The sequence below is a fragment of the Geospiza fortis genome, unplaced genomic scaffold, assembly GCF_000277835.1.
Source record: "Geospiza fortis unplaced genomic scaffold, GeoFor_1.0 scaffold206, whole genome shotgun sequence".
NCBI lineage: Eukaryota > Metazoa > Chordata > Aves > Passeriformes > Thraupidae > Geospiza > Geospiza fortis.
The window spans coordinates 3,560,489-3,578,848 of record NW_005054311.1 but is presented as its reverse complement, the minus strand read 5'-3'; the positions used below and the strand labels follow the sequence as shown (position 1 = coordinate 3,578,848).

At 38.7% G+C, this 18,360-nt stretch overlaps 1 long non-coding RNA gene across 1 annotated transcript in view; it reads right to left on the bottom strand.

Moving 5' to 3' along the window:
- Positions 1–4,354: 4,354 nt before the first annotated feature.
- LOC115947717 overlaps positions 4,355–18,360 on the bottom strand; it is a 189,369-nt gene continuing 175,363 nt past the window's right edge. Inside the window, exon 3 of the long non-coding RNA XR_004081571.1 lies at positions 4,355–4,497. This is a non-coding gene — a long non-coding RNA (uncharacterized LOC115947717). The remainder of the gene's footprint in view (positions 4,498–18,360) is intronic.

Below are 18,360 nucleotides of genomic sequence, written 5' to 3'. Positions count from 1 at the left end.
ATTATTGTGCAGACAGGTTTCTGATCCAGCAAAGTGAAAGCCAGTGATGCAAAATGCAGTAACTTACTAAAAGGCTGACAGCCACAAGCTGCTGAGGTCAGGTACTGCATTCTGGGAACAGTGATGCAGCACCTGTATCATGGCAGAGCACTTGTGCGGTCAGAGGCATGACAAAACTCACAGGAGCCTTGCATCTGTCAGGCCCCCACAGATCACTGAGAGAAGGAACAGAAATGAAACACACTGCATGTCAGGGACACCATTAAAATGAAACATTTAAAAATTCATGTATGAAATGATTACAAATGCAAAACTCTCTTGAGCACATGAGGGCCAGACTTGGTAGTGCCAAGCTGTGCTCTCACAGGGCTGCACCCAGGGAGGTGGACTGCATGCTCTCCTTTCAAGTACTTGTCTTAGTTTTTTATACAGTTCTTTAACAACTCAGTTTAAAAATCAGATAGACTTCTAGATACTAAAAAAACCTGAGAAAAATATGTAAACACCTAAATTTCATATATAGTTTATATATAGAAATATTTAAATACAACTTTATGTTACCAACTTCTGCCAGCTATTAAAAGGTTGAGTCAGACTGGACCAACACATGTGTTGTAGATCTCCTCATGGTAGGATGCTCTTAGTTCTGTGGCTTTTCTTCTTTATTAATAAGATTCTTATATGTTTACATTTTTAAACAAAACTTATTTTATATCAGGTAATAAAACTAAATTCCTTGGGATAGGAGCAACAAAATTTTTGCTTCTTAATTTTCTTCCCCATAAACTCATTCATAATTTCAGAACTACAAAATATTAAAGGGCTAAAGTAAAACCAAAATATGGATGACTTCAAGAGATCTTTGTTACCTTTCCAAACACTTTACCATCTGTATTGTCCCTGCTTGTCAGATTTCAAAATCTAAGATGACAGATGTATGTGTGTGTAGGCTCTTTTGCCTTCCAAACCAGACATACAAATAAACTCTCAGAAAAAAATGCCTCAAATAAAGGCAAAGGGCTTGGGATTGTCATATCTGCTGAAAAACCTCATTCACAATCACTGAGTAAATCCATTATAGACATTGACAGCTTTAGATCTATGCATTACATTTTGGGGAATAAATGCCACCACATAGTTAGCCTTTATAGAGCAAAGCTTTGGTTTTCTATATAAATCTGTGTTTAATGAGCCTTGAAAGAGATGATTGCTAAATAACAGCCTGCTGCATTCAAGCTCAACTGCCTCCAATTATATTGTTTATAATTATATAATTGTACAATATAATGTATGTCCAACAATCCCTGAGTTTTATTACTGCACAACACTATGACACCAGTGTAAATCACCTTTTCACTTTCACAGTCAGCCTCTTTCACTTTGCTTAGTCAGCCAACACAAATGCACAGAGAACTGCACTTTTGACTGCTGAATGCATCAAACCAGCTTACCAGCCTCAGCAGAAATAAGAAAGTAATAGAAGTGGTCAGCTCACAAAGATGAAAGGGGAAAGAAAGGTGCTGTCTATAGAAGGAAGAAACAAAAAGCAAAAAAATTAACTAGTTAAAAACTCTATATCCTGTTTGTGAATTTTGCTTCTTAGGGTGCTTCTTGTTGGCAGATGCTTCCAGATATTGTGCCTATCCAAAATACTCACGGGAACAAGTGCAAAGCAGTTAACATTAGCAGGTAATGGTCTTTGTAATATTCTCATTCCTATATGGATACTGCAGCATTTGCTATAATGCTACTAAAATTAGTAAAAATCTTATTAGCAAGCACACCATTATGCTGTTAGATACCTGGACAAACCTCTCATCTTTCTTTAAATTCAAAGAACAAAATTTGTGCTTTTTCTTCCATCATTTGACAACTAACCCAACTTCCAATTAATACATTAGTATTCAGCATGTAATTATAACTCCTGCTGCAGAAATTTAAGCCCCAATCATTCATAAAACTCCATTTTGACTTCATAGGAATGCCTTTTCTTTGTTTTAAGAAGCTTTGTTACACACACCTTCCAAAGTAATAAAATACTTGTTTTGAAATGCGGCTCAAAGCCCTCTGTCTCCTTCCTCTCTCCAAGCACACTCCCCACACAGGAATTTCTTCTTTTCTCTTTAGTCCTTAAGTTCTTACATCCACACCACCTGGCCTTTAAATCAGAAGCTCCAATCCTGCAACCCCCTGTCAGAAGGGCTCCCATCAGCACACAACTCCCTGCTACACTCACCCTCGCTTCTCTTTGCTCTTGGCTGCCTGTAAAGCTCCAAGAATTTGGAATTGGCCTGTGCTGACTTTTGAAGCTTGCAGCTTAGTTTTACTCCAAATCAATACACTGAATTTTGACAATCTGAAACTTTGATCTTTTTAACATTTGAGTCATTCTGTGGCTAGTAGTTGAGCCCTTAAAAGGGGACTTTGCGTGTAGAGCTTCACATCTTCTAAACTACTGCTGTTTGTCCTCCTCCCTCATCTTTAGAATTACTGCACTTGCAGGCACCTGTACAGTAAATGCCTCTCCCTGTGCTTGGTGATTCAAATCACTGTCTTCTGAAATCCATTGCTACTGTTATTCTAACAACTCCAGCAATTTACTAAATTGGGGGAAGCTGTTTTAAAACTAGGATTAATTTTTTTCCGCGTTATCAATAAAATTACTGCAAACCCCTTTTCAGGTCTATTAACTTCATTATAGCTCATCAGATCCTAAGCAGTCCCTTAACTAGAGTCAATGACTACAGAAAAGCAAGGGAGCTGAACTTCAGTTTAGATGGTGTTTGGGAACTGTAGACTAAATTAAAAATCAACATGGAATTATAATTATGTAGTTATATTTAAATAATAACTGCATCACCTTCTTCAATCTTGAGGAAATGTTTCACCATTTTTTATCAAACAACACACTTTGATATGACATTCCTTAAACTGATCTTAATACAAAGGGTTGTATTGTGTTGAATAGAAAAATATCAGGTAGTGGAAAACAGGATCACTGTCTCATAGTTTTGTAAAACTGATTGTCACGGCAGGACATCCCACAAAAATGACAGACACATAAATATTAACAAGCATTTAGATTTAGCAAATAATTTCTAATAGCCAAGCAAACTTGTTAAACAGAATCCAAGCAGGAGCCAAGTAAAGGAAACATCCAAGGGAGAAGGGAAAGGTGCAGTGAAGAGCCAGCCCATGCAGTGTCCCGCAGTCACTGGTGCTCTTGGCCTATACACCACCTGGGCTGATGGTAAGGCCACGGGGAAAAGCAATGTGCTGTCAGAAGAGGACATAGCACCACTTTTGTTCCCAGCACAGAGACCTCCACAGCTTCCAGATCCCCAAAACTACTCAAATGTATTGACCCTATTTCCATCTGCTGTGCTGCCCTAACTAAAATAACCAGCAGAGTTTCTTGCTGTGTCCTTCCCAAGTGCTCAGCCTCTTCCTAGGTGAGCATCTGCACCTTGCCTTGTACACTGGCACTCATTACCACAACAGGAATGATAATGCTCATAGAAGAGGCACTTTCTTCTAAAATGTGATAACCTAAATACATCTTAAATTGTTAAAGATGTTAAATAAAATAGGGTATTTCTAAAATTCAGAGTACCTTCATTCGCCATCTGGTTTCCTCTGGGATTTACTCTTCTACATTTACAAGCTTTCCTCTGCAAAAATAATGGCTGCATGTTTTGGTTTCTTTGAACAAGTAGCAAGATTTCAAGTGTTCCCTTCATACCTTTTTGATTTTGCTGCAGGGGGAGGAAGGGTAAATCTTGCATGATCTGCAGTAAGGACAAATGACCATTCTGGGTGTGGAACCTTGAGGATGTTACCTGGGAGCAGCTCCATAAGAGCCCACTGTTCATGATCAATGCCTGCTGCATGAAATGATGATCCCCCATGTGCCTCAGTATTTTAAATAAGCAGACATCTGAACTCTTTTCACCTGGCTTGTTTTCAAGCAGAAAATTAGGTCTCAGCAAAAGGGAGAGGAAGCACTTGGTAGGAGATGGAAACATAGGGCAAGGGGAAATTTAAAACTGGTAGGGGAGGCAGAACAAAACAGGTAAAAATTTGTTACCAGCTAAGGAAAAAATAGATATGAGGAAAAAAACCCCAAACCAAAGCAGGTTACATCTTAAATTTTTGATCGGTTTTCTTTCACACATTTAAACATTACCTTTAAAAGGCTTTTTCAGTAGATATGTCTGCACTTCTGCAAATTCAGAACTGTCATAGTGATTTGGGTTTTTTCCATGTTCTTTAAAGGTTGTTTTCCTGACTGCTAGAGTTAGGCTCCTTGGACTCCAGAAGCTACTGAATTGGTGTTGTTTTGCATTTTCGGGATATCCATGTAATATAGGAAATTGTCTGCTGTAGATTAAGTGCTTCAGAAGATAAATTTTCCTTTTATTTTCTTTTTTTTTTTAATGTTAATTTTTTTTCAACCCCTCTCTGGAGAATTGGCGTCATTTACTGAAGTAGTCATAGCTTAAAAAGAAATAAAAATTGTTTGTAAGCAAGAATGTTTAAATAAGAATGTACACTTCAAATACAGAAGGTAAGGAAAAAAAAAGCAAACAAGTACATCAAATTTAAGAGAAAAGTATGTCTTCTTGTCCTAACGATTGATAAAGGCCATTTTCCACCACTCAAAGGTACAAATTGACAGTAGATAAGAAAGCACCTGAAAAGAATATGCCTTAGATATTAAAATTTTTGCTGAGAAATAGAAATCCTGCTACTGTGTAGATGATAGACATAGCAAACACTTCAAATAGACCTCATCTTACTATATATACATCTGTGACCTGCTGCTTCCACAGGCACTGCTACCAGACACAGCAATTTTCAGGTTGGCTTTTCCAGTTACTTCAGGAAAAAAATCTTCTTTTCAATATGCAAAAGTCCAGGAAAATGTATGTTTAGCATGCCAAACTGTATGTACTTTAAGCCCTGAATTTGCAAAAGCTTAAAAGAAGTCTGAGCAATAAAAGCTTTCTGTAATTCATTATTTTTCCTAGAATATGGGGGATAAAATGCACAATTGAAAGACTTCACACAGTTATGTACCCAGCAACTGTATTGCTGACAAAGAGCTGTTGATTACTTTGTCTTCCATCTCAAACAATCTTTGAAAAAGTGTTTTCACTCAGCTGTTACGAAACTTCATATTACGTTAGCTTAAAATGTTAGCTTCCTGCACAAAGTTGAAGTATTACAAGAGGGTAAAATACTCTTGCTTGAACAGCTTTATCAAAAGTCTATTGCTATTTAAGGAAGAAAAAAAAATTATGTTAGTGCATGTGAATTTAAGTTTCTTACTTCCCCTTTCCTTGAAATGTCTTGTTCCAAAAATTTGCACAATAGATTGTTTTAATTTATTCAGTTTTACAAAAAGAGATTTCAAACACATTTTTCCATCTCTAACTTTCAGGTGACCCAGAACAAGCGAAGGGAAAATGTGTTCTGTGTTCTTCCTCTATCTGGTGGATATACATTGATTGAAACAGAAGTGAAAATAGAAGTCTTTATTTATGGGTTCATCAAACATGGTATGCTTTAATCTGATTCAGAAAAGAGCCTGTAGATGCTACAATGTATTTGAATGCATAATGGCATAGGTGAAAGAAAAAAAAAGAAAAAAAGTAAAACCCATGAGGTACATTTTAACAGAACATGCTAAAATGTTTCCTAAAAGAAATTGAAATGAATAAAAAAAAGTCAAAGTTGGGAGTTTTTCCATTAATATTAGATTTTGTTCTGTACTGAGGTTCATGTCCTTGCTGACAGGTAAACACATTACTGCAAGTAACAAATATATATCCCTTGATCAAACACTACAAGTCCACATCAAGAATTTAAATGTTCATATCTTCTTTATGAAATAATTCTACACCTGCTGAAAATGCCCTTCTCTCCATGCTTTCTCCCCATAATCCTTTCTTTCCTTGAAAAAAAGTTTCATTACCCAGTGAAAATGTTATCAGAATAATTTTTAAGGCTATGGAGTATCAGGCAGTCATTCATGATATCACAGATATAATAATACATAGTTCATCCATTGGTCACACACATTTTGACTGTGCATGTCAGGCAGGAATAGGTTCAAATTATGTAGAACTTGAAAGTGAACAGCTTTTCCATCTCACATGTAAAATACATGGCTGATTCCAAAGCCTGAATTCCTGGGTGTTACACTGATATCAGGATTGGTTGGCTTTCCACATGGGATTCATCTGCAAGACGTCTCAAAGCTTATCAGCATTGGCATTTTAGAATCTCCATTTTCCACAGTGGCATATTTTATTTCTGTTACCTAATGTTAAAAAGGGACTCTCCTGCCTCCGAAGCACTAAGAAGGGCTGTTCTTTGGCCGTGCTTTCTGAGCCCTCTGCTTGTACCATGAGCAAGGAGGATTACTTCAAAGGGCAATGATTGCTCTAAGGAGGTTTTAAGAGTAATTTCAAGCTTCATCTATGCCATCAGATCTTGCATCATCTGGCAGCTGTTCAAGAGCCCAAAATGCCAATGGCCATATGCCTGGATCCTGTGCCCAAAAGGATCTTCTGCTTTTTGGAAGAAGTGCTTGCTCTTGCAGGAACTAAGATCCACCTCTGAATGCTTCTCTCTCCCCTCATGTTATTTGTTCCACTCTAAAAGCAATTTATTGGCTCAATGGCAGAACAGGTAACTCCCTACCTGGCAGAAAGGAGAAAGGACAACTTAGTTACTTTCTGTGAATTCACATGGCCTCTTTGAACTCCTCACAAAGCTCCACTGGGAAGCTGCTCTGAAGCATTTTCAGGACTCTGGGGTGTTGCTCTCCTTTATGGAAATGCTGACATTATGGCTGTGTCTTCTTTCAAAGATTTTGTCACAGTTAAGACAGGCAGAGTTTCCCTTCTGGGCCTGCCAGTAATTCTCTGGGCTGTCAACCAGCTCTAAAAGCACAAGATAATATAAGAAAAAAGATACATTTGCCTTAACCGTCTCTTACTTTCCAGAAGTTGTTAAATTCTCATACTTATTTTTCACCAGCCTACTAAAACCATTCATCTGATGCTTTTTTTTCTTCCTTTTCTCATTTTAATAGTACAGATTCAGTTTTTAGCTCTTCCCCCTCATAAAAATGCTTCCCTGCCTGAAGTCTTATGAATTCTGCTTGGACTCCTTAGCAGGCCTCCCTTGTATGAAATAGGACACATAATTTTTCTTTTTTTTTTCTAACTGTGCTGCATATCCTGAGCTAACAACCAGGGGATGCAGCCTGGTTTTGCATAGGAACTGAGATGTCCCATATACCCACAGTATAACTCATTCCATGAATCAAAAAAATTAGCAAGGACCAGCAAAGCTAGGAAAGATGATGCCTGTGCACTAAAGTAGCTCTTTAGGAATAAGACTGGGTCCAGTCAGGCAGCTGGGATGGGCAAGGGCTGCACAGGACCATGGCTCTCTCCACAGAAAGCCACCTCAGCCGGTGTTGGCTTCCGAAAGCAAGCGCAGCACAGACACACCTGCCATGGATGTGCATGGAACCAGCCTGGGGCCCAGGCAGATTTATTTCCCCAGACTTCACACTGCAAGACCCACCCTAGAGTTCTTCCACCCCAGAGCTGGCCCTGGAAGCAATCTGTCCACTTCCACATATATTTGAATGTGATCTGTCCGATGGGAGCTGGCTCCTGTTGCCTGCTATGGGCAATGGTGCCAGTGGGCAGCCCTGTTACAGACATCTTTTCATTAAAATCCTTTCCTTAGGATTTTTTCCTCCTGAGAAGCTGAGAGACCTCAGGAACAAAATGTAAACAATGGTTATCTGCTGCTGTGGAATGCAACAGGTGGGTCTGTGATTGGCCCATCTTAGATGTTTATAATTAATGGCCAATCACAGCCCAGCTGGCTCAGGTTCTCTGTCCGAGCCACAAACCTTTGTTATCATTCCTTTCTATTCTTAGTTTAGCTAACCTTCTGAGAACCTTTTCTTCTATTCTTTTAGTATAGTTTTAATGTAATATATGTCATAAAATAATAAATCAAGCCTTCTGAAATATGGAGTCAGATCTCCGTCTCTTCCCTCACCGTAAGACCCCTGTGAACACGGGCACACAGCACTGCCTCCTGCCCTGCACCAAAGCATTGCTGCCCTGGGAAAACACAATCCCATGCCATTGACAGACTAGCAAGAATGGGGATGTGCACTTATTCTCAGCCTTAGTGGTGGGACAACATCATCAAAACAATTGGAAATGCAATACACCCACACTGATGCTTCAGTTCCAAGTCCCATATTTTCAGGAAGAAAGCAGGATGAGGGGGAGTTTGGTCCTTTGTATCTTGTATTTTCTCTGTGAACATTCTGAGAAAGAAAATATGAGATGAAATGGCCTGCTGAGGCCATAGTACCCATTCATTTATTACAAAATAGGGCCAGATATTCTGTGTATTGAGGCAAACTAAATGGGAAATGATGATGCAGGATAATGTAGCACAGTTATAGTATACTTAGAAATTCTAAATACAAGTACGTTTAGGGTTTTTTTTTAATGTCTTGGCTTAAGGGGATTCTGAATCCCCTAAAAACATGCTTTTTTCCCCTACACTTCATGTACAAACCTAATTAATTCTACTTTGAAACACGTAAACGGATCACATTTATTTTAGCACACAAGTTCTAAGACAAACAAGGTTTCATGTGTCTCAAATGCTTATATATCAGGATGTTTCTTGATGGAATAGTTTTGCTGGTCCCACACCTCCTTTTTCAAGAAGATGACTATTAAGATAATCTTTAGCAAGACAAAATTTGGAAACAAGGCCTATACAACATCAGGAATTTCTTACTATCCTTTCCAAAAGAAATTCTAAGAATGAATGATGAAGAAAATCTGGCATCATTAACATAAAACTTTGTACCTTGGATTAAAAATGAAGGTGCTTTAACCTGTATGCTCACCTGCCACATGAAAGTTATTCAAAAAAAGGAAAGTTCAAGTCTTTAACATCAGAACAGAGTTTTTTGTTTGTTTTTTAAACAGAGATGACAGTGTATTCTAAACCAATTCATGAGATCAATATTGAAACTGTTAGAATAAGAGGTATCTGTTTTCTCTATCCACATAGCAATTCAGTTCCACATCCCATTGTCAAAAATTATAGTTTTGATCTCTGTTTTTTCTGAGATTGGCCAAAAAGGGAACAAAAGCTGAGAAACCATAGGCAGTATATGTAATGCAAAGATTTTTTAAAAATTTATAATATCTTAGAGGTGTGATATCCTTTTTAAGTGAAAGAGGACTTTAGATAGAATCCAAGGATGTTTCTGTTCTCAGTTTACAAAACCAAATTCTTCAAATCCACAGGGCTCTTCTCCACTATTTTCCTAATCTGATTTATGAGGTGATTAGTAATGATGATTACTATTAGTATTTATAGTGCCATAAAAATATCATTACTTTTATTTAAAGTTAGATTAGTATTTCCCTCTGTCCTATCTGTCCTCTAGTTTACATTTGCATTGTTTAGCATAGAGAAAGAAGGGAAAAATCAGTAATCTTTCCAAGCCTAAGGTCTACAACTCTATAAATTCTCTCTCAGAAGAACTACATAAATGCACTAGTAACTTATAAAGCTAATAAAGTATCCCCTGTAACAGAAACCTTCACAATAATTTTGATGTATCACAGACATGTTTGTGAAAATTAAGTGGATTTTGATCTTATCCATTTTGAAAATTGTAGGTGAAAACCTCAGTTATAGTAGCTTTGGTGACAAAAACACTATTATTTTTGGTGCAATTTTAGACAGCTACAAGATGGACATTAAAAAGACTTTCCATAGTTAAAAGTGTATGATTTTAATTCGTGTTTTCTAACCCCTTTTTTTCCCTAATACACATTTTCAAGTTTTAGCTTGTGAATGAATCCCATGTCAGTTCCTGGTAAGGGCATAACCCACCATTGCTGCAGAGCAATGAGACCACGATGATAAAACCTGAGTTGGGAACACCAAGCCATTTCACTGCTTTCTGGCAGTGTCCTGGGGGGAATTTAAACATTTTGTTTCACCTCACAGTGCTCACTTGCTTTGGGATACAGAGTTGTAGGTTTTTGTTGTCAAATCACATTCCATAAACCTGAAGATAGGCTCTCTCAGCCCAAACATGAAGATCTATCAATAAATTAAGCATGGACATGGGAGAGGTTGAAAATATGCAGTTCTTTACTTTGTCACAATTTCTGGCAGGTTTCCATTAAAACTTCAAAACATGCAGAGCTGAAGGGAAATCAAACAATGCGTGTGATGCTACTAGGAAAGGTCTGAGTTTGCAAGGATCATTCAACAAACCACAGCTTATGTTCTGTGTTGCTAAGGAGAACTCTAGAGTAATAGATCATTCATTAAAAAAACAAACAAAAAACCAACAAAAAACCCCAACAAACAAACAGACAAAGGTATTAATTGGAATGGGAGTCATCAGAATGAACACTGTGTGAACATACAGAGTAAAATCTGAAACAGGTAAATCTATTGTGGGCATTCTGGTTTAGGTGCTTAAAAATCATCACTGGGCATATATCTAGTTCTACCTCAAGCCAATAAACATTTGTTGTCCTTTGATTATGTAGCATAACTGTTCTTGTTGAAAAAATGTTATTGTTTTTCCATGTTTTCCAGTTCATGTGAAATCTACTAATTTTTCCCAAGTTCTTAATTTAAATATTTTGTACTTCAGAAAAAATAAAATAGACACACAAAAACTTCCCTGATCCCATGTAAATTCAAATTAATATTCAGAAAAATTTAAGTTATTACTAGTTTGTATTTTCTTGTGATTCCTATTAAATGAGAAAAAAAAATCACCATATCTACTTTAAAAATTCTTAAAAACATGGCAAGCAAAGCACTGACATTATTCCAAATGACTTCAGCCCCAAACCTTTTAAACCATTTGAACACTTCAGTATGGAGTCAAATTGTCCCACTGATTATGTGACAGAAGTGAGGCTTAAAATTAAAATACAGCCCCAAAGTGAAAATTTATGCATTCTGGTGGAAGAGCTTGGCACTGCACTGCAGTCACAGTCATCACCAACACCAGGTTTGACTGGGCAATGTTCTTTTCCAGAAGTCCAAGTAAAGGAGACTATTTCCAAAGAAATCACCCTGCCACAATCCATTTTGCACTTGGACTTGTCTGTCAGCCTTGCTCTGTAGCCCCAACTGCATAAAGGCAGGAAGGGAACTATTGTGGCTTAACTCCAGACAGCAACCACCAAGCCCCTTGCAGTCACTCCTTCTCTTCCCCTGGGTGGGATGGGGGAGAGGATTGGAAGAGTGGAAGTGAGACAGCTGGTGGGTTGAAATAAAGACAGTTTTATAAGGAAAGCAAAACAAAGAATTCATTCACCACTTCCCATGGGAAGGCAGGTGATCCATCCACAGGAGAGCTGGACGCCATCACACCCAATGGAGACTTGGGAAGAAAAATGCCCTCACTCCGAACATCCCTCCTTCCATATTCTCCCCTCAGCTCTATAGGCTGGAGCATGGTGCTGTGTATATGGAATGTCCCTTTGGTCAGCTGGGGTCAGCTGTCTCAGCTGGGTCCCCTCCCAGCTCCTTGTACACCCCCAGCCTCCCCTCTGCTGGGGTGGGGTAAGAAGCAAAAAGGGCCTTAATGCTGCAAGCACTGTGCATCAGGAACATAACTATCTCTACATTATTCTGAAAGAAATAGAAACATTTATATGCTTTTATACTATGCTGCTCTCGTATATTTTTGCTCTCGGTGCTGAAATAAAAGTACTCCAGGCAAACAAAATTAAGGAGATGATTATTTTGTTGTTTCAAGTTTCATGACTACATCTCTGGTGTAGAAGCCAAAATGTTTCAAGTCTCTTTGGATGCATAAAAGGCCCTAAATACATTTCCCATGCAAGTCACACCTTCTATCACAGGTTTTCCATTACTTAAAAAGGGTAAATGAAAATAGGAGATACATTTGTAATTTACTGTAGTTCAAAAATTGGAAGTACAAACTGGCATGTTTGAGCAAACAGAACAAAACCAGTCTGAAGGACAGTGGGCTTAAATTGTTCCTAAATGCCTTCTGAAACACTATTCTTCTGAGGTAAGAAACAGGAAACAGTAAGAATTAAATATTTTAGCCATGCCCTTCCTGAGTTATTGTAGCAGTAATTAATGCCATGGTATTACAGTATCATCTTGTAGTCAGCTAAGCAGCAACAACTAGAGTTGAATCATCACAGCACGAGTGAGCTGCAGGAGATTAACACTTTTACAAGTGGCAATGTTCAGTTCAACTTAACTCTTCAGTCCTGAAAATATCATTCACTCCTATGTGACAACACAGAATCAAAGTTCCATAAATATCTCTTACCATCCTTAATATATTCCTGAACAGAGATGCTGAGGGTACCTCTGAGACAAATTCAGAAAAGTTTGACTGGATCCTGAGATGCTGGCAGCCCTTATTTTTAGTCCACCTGTAATTTGCTGCAGCAAATTGCTCTCACACATATGCAAGAACACAAACAAATGTGTAAGTGTGGTTTGACTGTGTCCCAAAAGAGCAAAAATCATCTATGGACACACTTAGCCTAAGTCATGTATGAGTAGCCAAACCACCACGGCAGCAAAGCTTAGAGCAAGCAGCAGAGCTCTGCCAGAAAACCCCAGCTACTTTACAGGGGACAGCAGGCACTGCTGCTGCTAGATGACAGCCCCAGCCTGCCCTAGCTGATATTCATTCCTCCGTGGAGCTGGATTGTGCAGACACAGCTGGAATATCTTTGATGTGCTTCTTTTCACTGATGCTTTTTGCCTGCAGCTGAGCAGTAAGACAGGTTTGTGCTGAGCAGAGAAATGCCCACAGCTTGTATGTGTGGTTTCTCAGTTTTCATGCAGACCAGGCATCCCATTTCTATTTCCCATCAAAACTGACTGCAAAACAATCAGGAACATGGAAAAGTTTTTTGTTCACTCAGTTCCAGTTCTGAAAATTGACCATGTATCAGTGACAGATTTTGTTTAGAACCTTCTTAAAAACCAAAAGACCATTTTCTGCCTTGTGGTGGTGATGAAGCTGATAAATACAGGGGTGGGGAGAAACTTGAATCTCTCTATTTAGCAGATAATCAGGACTAAGGGGGTAAAGCTCTACCACTTACAGGAGGGACTTAGAGAACCACTGCAAGGACCCCAGTCCAGCATTCAGCTCCTTTACCTACACAGTCCCACCATCCTGACATACCAGCTCTAACACTGAAACAGCCTGCAAACACACAAATACCTTCCCCAGGACACCACTGTTTCTTCAGGCCTCATGGGAGTCCTTGCAGCATTTTTCACCTTCCATCCTAGGCTTTAACTCACAACAGTGCACTACTTCCTCACAGATCTGGTTCTTCTGACCTTGTCCCAGAATACATGTTTATTCTGAGGCCAGTGTGGATAACAGTGAGGCCTCAGCAGAGGAGTAAGCATAATGAAATGATAAATCCAATTTCTAAAATCTGGTAATTTGAATTGTAAATATAGCAGATAGGTACCACCCTTTGAATATCAAGGGTCAGTGTTAACATTGCTACACCTCAAAAAAGGTAGAAAGTGGGAGTACATATATTTGTGCTGGAAAGGGAGATGATAAAATTAAGGGAATGTATGTAAGTACCAAGGCCTAGACAGGACATATCACAGTAGGATGAGGATGGTAGGAGAGTTAACTATGAAATACACAGTTGATAAGATGGCTTGTGTTGAAGCTTATCCATTTATTTGGTTTGGGCATTCCTCCAAAAACAGAGGAAAGTCATAAACTTATTTTAAACAGTGTAGATATCTTCAGCGCTGTTTGGTGACTGCACACAGCAGCTGGACAAGTGATGGGAGTTTATTCTCTTCCCCAAGCCCTTTGAAAAAGCCTGCTTTTCATATTAACATCTCCCTGTTGCAAATGACAGGCAAATTACCAGAAGTGAGGGTTTCACGTTCTTGGCAAATTGCAAGGAGTTATTCCTTTTATGATTCCTATGCACACTCCAAACTTACAAGTAAAAGTTTCAGTGATGAAAATGACAGCATGATCCCCTCACTTCAAATGAGTAAAACAACAACAAAAAGAAAGACCTTCAGAAATGGGCAAGTATTTCACTGGAAACCCATCTGACAGCTGGCCTCCTGTAGCTCCAATAAATGATTGTTTGACATGCTGCTGTTGACTTTCATTAGCCAGCTACTCCCCCCAAGACATCATGCTAATTTAAAGATTCAATCCCGTATTTATTTTTGTATTTTTACCTAATACACTTAAAAATCATCCAAAAAATACTTTAGGACTGAACATTGATGAAGAAGCCACAATTTTACATTCAAATTATGTACTTACAAACCTTCTTCATTTGGAAACGTCATAAATAATTATATAAAATAAAAGTAATTACTCCCAACGGTTTATCATAAAGCAAGGAAAATAGAGGTCTAACCAAAGTGTTTTAATGCTTTTAATGTATGTAAAGTGTATTCTTTGCTTTTGCAGAGCTCCTTTACATGGGAATTTCTGAAAGCATTAAAAAATTAGTATTATTATATATCATGGATGAGATACTTGGCATTATAGGAAGCTAGTTATTCGTCAGCTTCATAGTCCTCTAGGGTGTATTGCACACCTACATGGTACACCTGACTGCTAGGCCTGATTTTTCTTTTTTAAGCTAGCAAATGAATAAAAAAGCCCACGTAAATCCGACAACCCTCAGTTGGATAAATTTCTCAAGGGTTTTTACAAAGAGAGTTTTATTCCCACTAAGAGCTGAAAGAAATACATATCTCATTAAATTTTTGCTAGATAAAGAGCCTGTCCCCTCTCCCATCCCTCAGATTTATCATAGAGACAACTGCTGAGTCAGGCAGAAAATGATATTTCAAAAAAATTATCCAGATTCACAAGAAGGAAAAAAAGAGTACAGAGACCTGCAGGATGTAGTAAAAAATGTATAGCTTTGAGTTTGAATGTCTTGCTCAATAGCATTAGGGAAAGCTTCTAAATATGAAAAAATAAAACATGTTATCTATACTGTCCGTCTGGGAGCCTATGCATGCAGGTCTGGTCAGAGGTTGGTATTTCTACCTCCTCATTATTATGTTTGGGTATTTTTAAAGTCCATAAGGAGGTTCTCACAAAAATTCATATCACCATAAAAGGACAGAGTAACCACAAGCTCAGTAAAAATATTCCTGCATGAAGCAGTATGAAGTCATTGTCCACTCTGAGGGACACTGGATGTGGCAATTTCCCTCAGATGGTTTTAAAGAGTTGCAAAGTGTTGGCTCAGTAACCACTTCTCAGTGGTGATGCTTTAACCATCACTGTTCTTTGAAACATCCTTTTACTAAAGGCTGTTACCGTTTGGAGATCACCAACTGGCTTTCATCTTGTTTCAAGACTGGAATGAGGCATAAAGACCACTGTTTTCTATTAATTGATGACCTTCATCTGCAGAAGGGCAAATGTGAAATGAATGAACATGAATTTCAGCCTACCAGCCAATTCTCTGGGACTGCCTCTTTTGGTTGAAGTAGCCACAAATCCAGAACAAGCTCAAGAGCACAAATGTCTCCCAGTGTGGGGTTGGCTTGCCATGTGTGGAAATTTAGGGTTATGGGAATATTTTTTTGTTTGTTTTAGAGTGTCTGGACTCTTAGGGGAGTACTGACTTTAATTCTTATTTGTGGAGAAAGTTTCTTAGACTTTAAGATAGACTAGAATTTATAAAAGTGTGAAATAGATTATAGAGAGTAGTGTAAGTGTAGTGAGAAATTTAAATCACTTAGTGAGAAATTTAATTTCAAGATTTTTAGTATGTTGTACATAAAAGTAAGATAAATGACATAGAGTGTAATTTTAAGTTTCTTTGTTATGCTTTTTTTTCTTCTTCAATCCAGACCCAAAGAAACCGATAACCATGCCCATGAGGTTTCAGGAGGGAGAACACAGCTGCCCTGACCAACTTTTTCACAAATGGCTGAGAGGGCTGGGATTTTCCCAACGAAAACACATCCATGTCAGGAAGAACTCCCAGCTAACACCAAGCCCCAAGCCAGCAAAGCAGTGCCTGTCAGCCCCCCACAGCCACCCCGTTTCGGGGGCAGCGCTGCTTCCAGCTCCTCCGTGAGGAAACATTTCACCTGGCAGCCTGCACTGTCCATGCTTCTCCTTGCACCCTGGGCACCCAGGAGGTGCCAACCTGGGGCCTCTTCCCTTGTCCCTGCCATCCCCATGCCCATGTCATCCCCTGTCCCCATGATGACTGGACACTTGGGACATGCTGTCACAGGCAGCCAAACTTATGCCTCTCTTCCACTCTGAGCAGGCCTTGGCCTTGCACGGCAGTGTGGCTTCTGGAAAGGTTGGTCCTGGAAGGATCTTGCCAACTATTTACTTATTAATTTTTTTAAATGAAACATTATGATCCTGATGTGGGGTGGAAGAATTTTGACACTGTGGGATGGGTCTATGGCACACACTCTCCCAGATTGCATGTCCCACCCCCTCTTCACTTCATCCCTGTTTTCATTTCATAGTTAACATCATCTCTTCTGATGCCTGGACAGAATGTAAATATCAGAAATAATTATAATACTTACTGCAGTTGTGCCAAGAGAATAACCTGCTGCAGTGGGATTTCTCCTACTTTAGGGAGGATATGCCAGACATTGTTTTTTAATGTCATGGAATGTGTAATGTTTCCATGTTATTTGTTTCTCTATCAGTCTTATCAATTTGAGAAAAATAGAATTCATTATTTTTATACTCAAAAAACTGATTTCTGCCCACTATCTGTACAGCAACACAAGAATACATCAGAAGGGGAGGAGGACAGAGTCACTCAGTGACAAAATAAACCAAGAATATATAAATGCAACTGTGAATTTTTGCACCTGTAAGCATCCTTTAGGATAAGTTAAATATGTGAGAAAGTGATTGACAATTTTCATCAGTCCTAACGACTGAATAATTTAAATGCAGGGCCTCTTCTCATCTAATGCAAAGTGCTGAGTACAGAATCCTAAACAAACAATGTTGAATTTAAATCTGGTTGGCACAAAATCTGACATGGAGAAAACCATTTAACCCCATGTGAGCCTGCATGCTCTGTGACTGCAGTACCATCTGGTTACTGAGAAAGTGGAAGGAAAATCTACTCTTACTGCAAGGAAAAAAGGATAGGGCATGCTAAACACATCTGGAAAAAAAAAAGCCAAGAAAATATATCCCAAACCCTGTAACTGCACTAGTGTTAGATGATGATCTCTGTTTGCCTTGTCTCTTATTACAGCTAAAGTTAGTGGGAGAAAAATCCAGAAGCCTGTGCGTCCCAATAGTCACCATATTCCTGAAAAATTGAGTAAGAGCCTGATGGACCTTACTGTTATTTACAGAAAGGCCTCAGAAGGGCTTCAGAGCTACAGAAAAATAGCAGAGCAAATCCTTTAACTTGTGAAGGAGCCTAAATGCATGTGGCTAGGCCAGGAATATGTTCAGGAATTGGTTGGTGGTGAGGAAACCAAGGGAGACCTTCCTCCATTGTTGCAGACCATTCTACGCCATGTGAGCTGTTATTCCACCTCTATCAGCCTGTCCTTTCCAAAAGGCCATGCAGAGGCCAATATTTTCATCTGCTTTTCCCAGCAATATTTACAGAAATGAATTTTCATAATTTTACCTGCTAATTAATCCTAGGGGTGCCTTATATAGGCATTTTTAACATAATCACTGTCATCAGCCAGTAATGTATTAACTCCGGTGGTGGCGTGCTGTGAGAGTTGGTCATCTCGTTCTGTTTTGTTATATTGTAAAACTGGGGCAAACTGCTGAGGTTTCAGATTACTGTGAGTTTGTATTTTTTCCTTCTCCATCTTTTCTCCTATCTGCAAGACTCTTGCAAAGCTGACACGCTTTTCTCAGAGTCAAAACACCTCAGCCTTCATTCTTCCAGTGCACTTAGCACAGGCAGTGATAAAATTTGATTTTATTTGCCTTGTGCTGTGTTTTAACACAAAACACAGATTGATATGTCAGGTTTTTTTTTTTAAAAAGAACCTTACTACTGTAGTGAGCAACCCAACTACTTGTTATATTAGGATTACCCTTTTAGTTTTAAACTTTATGACAGCTTGCTTAAACACGACCTATATTTTTTGCAGCTTTACACAAAAATGTATCTATTACAGGCAGCTACTACTTCTATGAATGACAAAGGTGAGAAATATGCTGTTCTGGACAAGCTGTCCAAATAACCCTAATTGCTTTTTTGCCAGATGTCATTT